General features: G+C 35.3%; 1 pseudogene; it reads left to right on the top strand.

Annotated features, from left to right (window-relative positions):
- LOC113044784 (periodic tryptophan protein 2 homolog) overlaps positions 1-2,942 on the top strand; it is a 7,131-nt pseudogene extending 4,189 nt beyond the window's left edge.
- Positions 2,943-7,268: the final 4,326 nt, after the last annotated feature.

The raw sequence follows: 7,268 nt of genomic DNA, 5'->3' as shown, positions 1-7,268 counted from the left end.
AATTAGGCGCTGTTTTTAAATTACTCCAAACGTGTGAAGCGGTTTGCATCCCACCCGATCCATCCACCAGCAGCGCATAAAGCAGAGTGGGATCAATCACCTGCACTGCGCTTCTGACACGATTTATAAGTGATAAAAAGCTTGATCAGTCACTTGATCTATACAATCGTGTGATATGAGAACAATTAAGGTTCTGTAGTGTTGCAATAACAATGGAAAATGCATGAAGAGGTATATTGGAAAACACCAGTAGGCTTGTCATTCAGCACCATAATGCAGATATTAACATGGTACACAGAGCCTGTGTTTTGGTAGAAATTGATTTATTGTAAATTATACTGTTATTATATACTGAGGAATATTCAAATTAAGTTTTTGTAGGTTTTTCTTTTTTTTTATACTATACTATATATAACCATGGTTTTACTTCTTGTGACCACCATCTTACTAATACTTATTTAGTTTAGTTCTAAAGAATTTTTAGCTGAAGTAAAATGTTGATTCAGTAAGATCCTGATTAAAAATAAATATCAGTAAAAAAATATATATTACATAAAAATATATGTATATATAATATATAAATATAACATAAATATATAATATAAATAAATATCACACTATCTTTATATAAAGTTGGTGTTTACTATTTACAAATAATAATGTTCTTAAAGGGAGACCTCCCCCCACCCCCCCAAAAAAAGAATAATAATTTACTCAATATCATTATCAATGATAATGAAATACAATATCAATTGTCATTCCAAACCTGTATAAATTTCTTTCTTCTGTAGAACATAAAAGATTATTTGACATTTGTTGTCCATACAGTAGAACTCAGGGGTAACCAAAATGGTTTGGTAAAATACAAAATATCTTCTTTTGTTTTCCACAGAAGGGTGAGAAAATGATCACAGAAATGATGAGTAGTAAATTTCCTGCAATTCTAGCTCAAAATCAATGCTTTACTGTCAAGTGGATTTCTATGTAACAAAAATGCATTATTATATTACATTTGCAATAAATTCAGTAATATCTATTTTTTGGTTCTGTCCTGTTTTATTTATTTACTCCAATTGATGGCCCTTTAACCCACCATATTAGAAATGTGCTTTCTAATTACTGACAGATTTCAGCTGGTGTCTTGGCTTTCCTTGCCTTTTTGCACCTCCCTTTCTTCATGTGTTCAATACTTTTTTTCCCATCATTCCATTTTATTACACAGAACTTACTTGTTTTGTTTTCCTTGTATGTATGTATTTCTTGGATTGCTACCGACATCTGATGAAAATGTCATGTCAACAGCACCTTTATAAATATATTTACTGAAAAAAAAAAAAAAAATATATATATATATATATATATATATATATATATATGTGTGTGTGTGTGTGTGTGTGTGTGTGTATATATATATATATATATATATATATATATATATATATATATATATATATACAGTTATTTCTATCTTTTGCTGTAGTTTGTCAGTAGGAAATATCATTTTCCAAACATTCATTTTGCCATTTAATTGTAATAATTCAGAAAGATTTGCACAAGCAGTCTGACAACAGCCAGTGCTCCACACAGAGATCTGATCTCTGAAGAAACAGAACAAACTAAGGCAGACCAAATCCAGAAGAACTATGGCAATGTCTCCAAGATGCAAAGCAACCTGAAAAACAATGTGCAAGTGCACAGAAGGCAAAAAGCTGCTTTAAACGAAAAGGATGATCACAGCAAATCTTGATTTAATTTTGTTAATATAAGTTAACTGATAAAGAAAATCTATTTATGACATAATTTTTGACAGCTTCCACATTTTACAGCATTTTTCCAGAAGTGCCTAAAACTTTTGATAGTACTTTAGCTTTAATATTAGACATGTAGTAATATTGTTGAAGTATGTATATATATACAATGCCAGTATTGAAGTAAATATTGTTGCTAGAATGATTTTATACACTGTAATAGATTTATGATAATAAACAGATTTTTAAAAAGTTTTTTAAAATGCTTAATTTTGTGCATTATGTCCTTATTTATATTTAGGTGGTCAAATGTTTGTGCCTGATTATTAGCTTATGTGGCAAGTAGCCGTGTAGTAAGGGATAATGTACAGTACATAAACTTGTATCAGTTATTTAGTAAAAAAAAACTGGCTGGATTTCTACATAACCCCCAATAAACCTAATTTACCCTGCTGAACCTAGATGTGTGAGAAACCTCATTAATCACTTATTTCCTGTAATTGATTTGTAGGTCCTTTCACATCATTGTGCTACTCAGCAGATGGTGAATCAATACTATGGGCAGTCAAAGTTTGTGCATTTATAACATTAAGGAACATGTTCTTATGAAGAAGTTTGAGATCTCCTGTAATCTCTCTCTGGATGTTATGGAGGTACACACACTTGTTTAGCATATTTGTTTGTATTCACTGCATATAGAGACATTAAAATGTCTATGAAACAAAACTTCCCATTTTGATATTGATAAAAGGATTTCTTAATAACAAATTGTATTCTAATAATGTTCTTATTAACGGGTTGTGAACTGATCTAGTGACTTATGAAAGAGGCTAAAAAAATCTAGAAGTATACCCTATGTTTCAGAACTCGAAATATCCTCATAAGTCCAAAAACTGCTTTTACTGAAACCAAGCTCCCAATGACTTATTTTCTACTTTGAGTTTTTATTGCAAAATAGAGTTAACACAAATCAACACCTGCTACTTCATCATAGCCTCTTTGACCCACCCGTTGACGCTTTAGTGATTTGTCAGGCATGAGAAATGCCACATGATCACTGGACTACATCTGCAATGTTCTTTTTTTCAGGAGTTCCTCGACAGGCGTAAGATGACAGAGTTTGGTAGTCTCTCTTTAGTGGATGAAGGCACAGGGGATGGAGACGGAGTGGAGCTCAGTCTTTCTGGAGTCAAGAGAGGCGAGTCCACAACTCACTGATTAGTAAACCTGCCAATCAGTGTAGCTGAGCAGTTCAAGTGCTTTGAATTTATTGTTGCATATATAATATAAACTGCAGTATAATACTATATATAATTTATAATACTGTTTCTCCTCTTCTGTCAGGTGATATGAGCTCCAGACAGTTTAAACCAGAGATCCGTGTTAGCTCTCTCTGCTTTTCACCTACCGGTAGAGTTTTGATCTTCACAGCACAACACACTGATAAGAGATTTCAGTATAATGAACTATTGAAAATCATGTTTTTCCAAACTTCCTAACATTTTTATTGAATGTGGAATGGAATGATGATGCATTGAACTACTTCTCCATTCAGGGTGCAGCTGGGCGGCAGCTTCCACTGAAGGGTTGCTGATCTATTCTCTTGACGCCTCACTGGTGTTTGACCCCTATGATCTAGACATGGATGTCACGCCGGCAAGCATACGGCAGCAGGTGAAGAAAAAAGAGTAGGCATGGGCCATTATGCTGTCTTTTCGGCTAATGAAATGCCACTCATAAGAGAGGTTCTGGAAGCAGTTCCTTATGACCAAAGTATGTTCCCTCTTAAAATTCTCAGATATATTCATCATATTCAAAATCATTTTGTTGTCAGTCTTTTCATATTATTGTATGACATTTCAGTTACAGTGGTATGTAGCTCACTGCCGGATGTGTATGTGAATAAACTTCTGAACTTTGTGGCCTCAACATTGGAAAAGTCCACCCACCTGCAGTTCTACCTCAGCTGGGCTCAGTGTCTACTCACCCTACATGGACAAAAGCTCAAGAACCGGTAAGCAGCATAGCTCTTTTCACAATGAGTCACAATGGTTTTAAGCAGGGCGGATTATCCATATGGGGGGATTGGGTGAGTGCCCTGTGGCACCAGCCAATAGGGGGGCACCAAGTTATTAAGATAATGACCCAATAATTTATTAAATTCACAATGGATAGGCAGCATTGGTTTAGCGGTTGCGCGAAACGTAAATTTAAAAAAGAGAGAGAGAGAAAATATCATGGCACACAGCCAGGGCTCTACAATACGACCATTTCAGTCACTTGTGTGATTGAATCCACTCACTGTTCAAAAAACTGGAGTTTTGTTCGTTGCTGAGTTATGCAAACTCAAATCCTCTTGTTATAACAAAACCAGTGTAGATGGGTCTAAATAAGAGATTTGTTGTGCAATGTAAAGAGCTTCACTGATTATAAATGGAACTATGTGAGATCACAATGAACTGGAGTGACAGCTTTTAAAGATTATTAAGGGAGTTTTCAAATGTGATATTAAATTAATACAACAGATAAAATAAACAATACGTTAATATTTAGTGACCTACCTTGTGACAATATAACCTGATTTTCAATGAAAATAGTTTCAAACAGTATGAGCCACTGCGCTTCTTCAAGCAGTGTTTTGTTTATGAATGAATGCATTTTTAAATGAATCTAGTGAGTCAATGATTTAAATTCCACATTCATAAAGACTTGCTTCGTTAATGAATGAATCAGCCTTTCAAACAAATCAGTTGAGTGAATGATTCAGTGATTAAATCAGTGACTTGCTGAAAAAAAGTGTTATTTCAGTTATTTAAATCATTACAATAGTTCTGTATTTAAAATTTTATATTTAAAAATGTAATCTCACGACTTTGTTATGAATTTAAAACATCCATGCCGCCTCTGTAAATGTCTGTAAATTTACCTACATGCCACTTTGGTAACACTTTAGAATAAGGTTCCATTAGTTAATGTTAGTTAATGTATTAATTAACATGAACAAACAATGAATAATACATTTATTACTGTATTTATTCATCTTCGTTAATGTTAGTTAATGAAAATGCAGTTATTCATTGTTAGTTCATGGTAATTCACAGTGCATTAACTAATGTTAACAAGCACAACTTTAGATTTAAATAATGCATTAGTAAATGTTGAAATTAACATGAACTAAGACTTATAAATGCTGTAGAAGGATTGTTCTTGCTTAGTTCATGTTAACGAAAGTAGTTAACTAACATTAACTAATGGAACCTTATTCTAAAGTGTTACCGCCACTTTTAATGTTGTCACTAGGGCACTACACTGTGTTAATCCAGGCCTGGTTTTAAACTATTGTGTTCTTATGTTTGCTCTCCTTCAATTGCATTGAAATTGGGAATTTTGCACAAATAATATGCATAGAGACGGAATAAGCTGCTACATCACATTATCATATCATTGTTTATAGGGTTTTGCAAAAATGGCACCTAAAAAAAAGTTTTAAAGTAAAGTTTTCTCTCCTGAAGGTAGTTTAAATGCCTCATTTCACAGGAAAAGAGAAATGTTTAATGTCCTGTTTAGCTCTGTAAGACTGTTCATGTGTTCAACTGTTCAATCAATCAATCACCTTTATTTATATAGTGCTTTAAACAAAATACATTGCGCCAAAGCACTGAACAACATTCATTTGGAAAACAGTGTCTCAATAATGCAAAATGATAGTTAAAGGCAGTTCATCATTGAATTCATTGATGTCATCTCTGTTCAGTTGAAATAGTGTCTGTTTTAATTTGCAATCAAGTCAACGATATCGCTGTAGATGAAGTGACCCCAACTAAGCAAGCCAGAGGCGACAGCGGCAAGGAACCGAAACTCCATCTGTGACTGAATGGAGAAAAAAACCATGGGAGAAACCAGGCTCAGTTGGGGGGCCAGTTCTCCTCTGACCAGACGAAACCAGTAGTTCAATTCCAGGCTGCAGCAAAGTCAGATTGTGCAGAAGAATCATCTGTTTCCTGTGGTCTTGTCCTGGTGCTCCTCTGAGACAAGGTCTTTACAGGGGATCTGTATCTGGGGCTCTAGTTGTCCTGGTCTCCGCTGTCTTTCAGGGCAGTAGAGGTCCTTTCTAGGTGCTGATCCACCATCTGGTCTGGATACGTACTGGATCCGGGTGACTGCAGTGACCCTCTGATCTGGACACAGACTGGATCTGGTGGCCACGGTGACCTCGGAACAAGAGAGAAACAGACAAATATTAGCGTAGATGCCATTCTTCTAATGATGTAGAAAGTACGGTGTTATGTGAAGTGTTCCGGTTCCAGTTTACCTAATTAATGCAGCCTAAAAATCCTTTAACGGATTTGGATATTAAAAGCATATTAGTATGTTATGTGTATGCCAGGTTAAAGAGATGGGTCTTTAATCTAGATTTAAACTGCAAGAGTGTGTCTGCCTCCCGAACAATGTTAGGTAGGTTATTCCAGAGTTTAGGCGCCAAATAGGAAAAGGACCTGCCGCCCGCAGTTGATTTTGATATTCTAGGTATTATCAAATTGCCTGAGTTTTGAGAACGTAGCGGACGTAGAGGAGTATAATGTAAAAGGAGCTCATTCAAATACTGAGGTGCTAAACCATTCAGGGCTTTATAAGTAATAAGCAATATTTTAAAATCTATACGATGTTTGATAGGGAGCCAGTGCAGTGTGGACAGGACCGGGCTAATATGGTCATACTTCCTGGTTCTAGTAAGAACTCTTGCTGCTGCATTTTGGACTAGCTGTAGTTTGTTTACCAAGCGTGCAGAACAACCACCCAATAAAGCATTACAATAGTCTAACCTTGAAGTCATAAATGCATGGATTAACATTTCTGCATTTGACATTGAGAGCATAGGCCGTAATTTAGATATATTTTTGAGATGGAAAAATGCAGTTTTACAAATGCTAGAAACGTGGCTTTCTAAGGAAAGATTGCGATCAAGTAGCACACCTAGGTTCCTAACTGATGACGAAGAATTGACAGAGCAACCATCAAGTCTTAGACAGTGTTCTAGGTTATTACAAGTAGAGTTTTTAGGCCCTATGATTAACACCTCTGTTTTTTCTGAATTTAGCAGTAAGAAATTACTCGTCATCCAATTTTTTATATCGACTATGCATTCCATTAGTTTTTCAAATTGGTGTGTTTCACCGGGCTACGAGGAAATATAGAGCTGCGTATCATCAGCATAACAGTGAAAGCTAACACCATGTTTTCTGATGATATCTCCCAAGGGTAACATATAAAGCGTGAAGAGTAGCGGCCCTAGAACTGAGCCTTGAGGTACTCCATACTGCACTTGTGATCGATATGATACATCTTCATTCACTGCTACGAACTGATGGCGGTCATATAAGTACGATTTAAACCATGCTAATGCACTTCCACTGATGCCAACAAAGTGTTCAAGTCTATGCAAAAGAATGTTGTGGTCAATTGTGTCAAACGCAGCACTAAGATCCAATAAAACTAATAGAGAGATACACCCACGATCAG

Source organism: Carassius auratus, chromosome 26 (genome assembly GCF_003368295.1).
Source record: "Carassius auratus strain Wakin chromosome 26, ASM336829v1, whole genome shotgun sequence".
NCBI classification, from domain to species: domain Eukaryota; kingdom Metazoa; phylum Chordata; class Actinopteri; order Cypriniformes; family Cyprinidae; genus Carassius; species Carassius auratus.
Note: the sequence above shows the minus strand (reverse complement) of the source record. Positions and strands in the feature narration are given on the sequence as shown.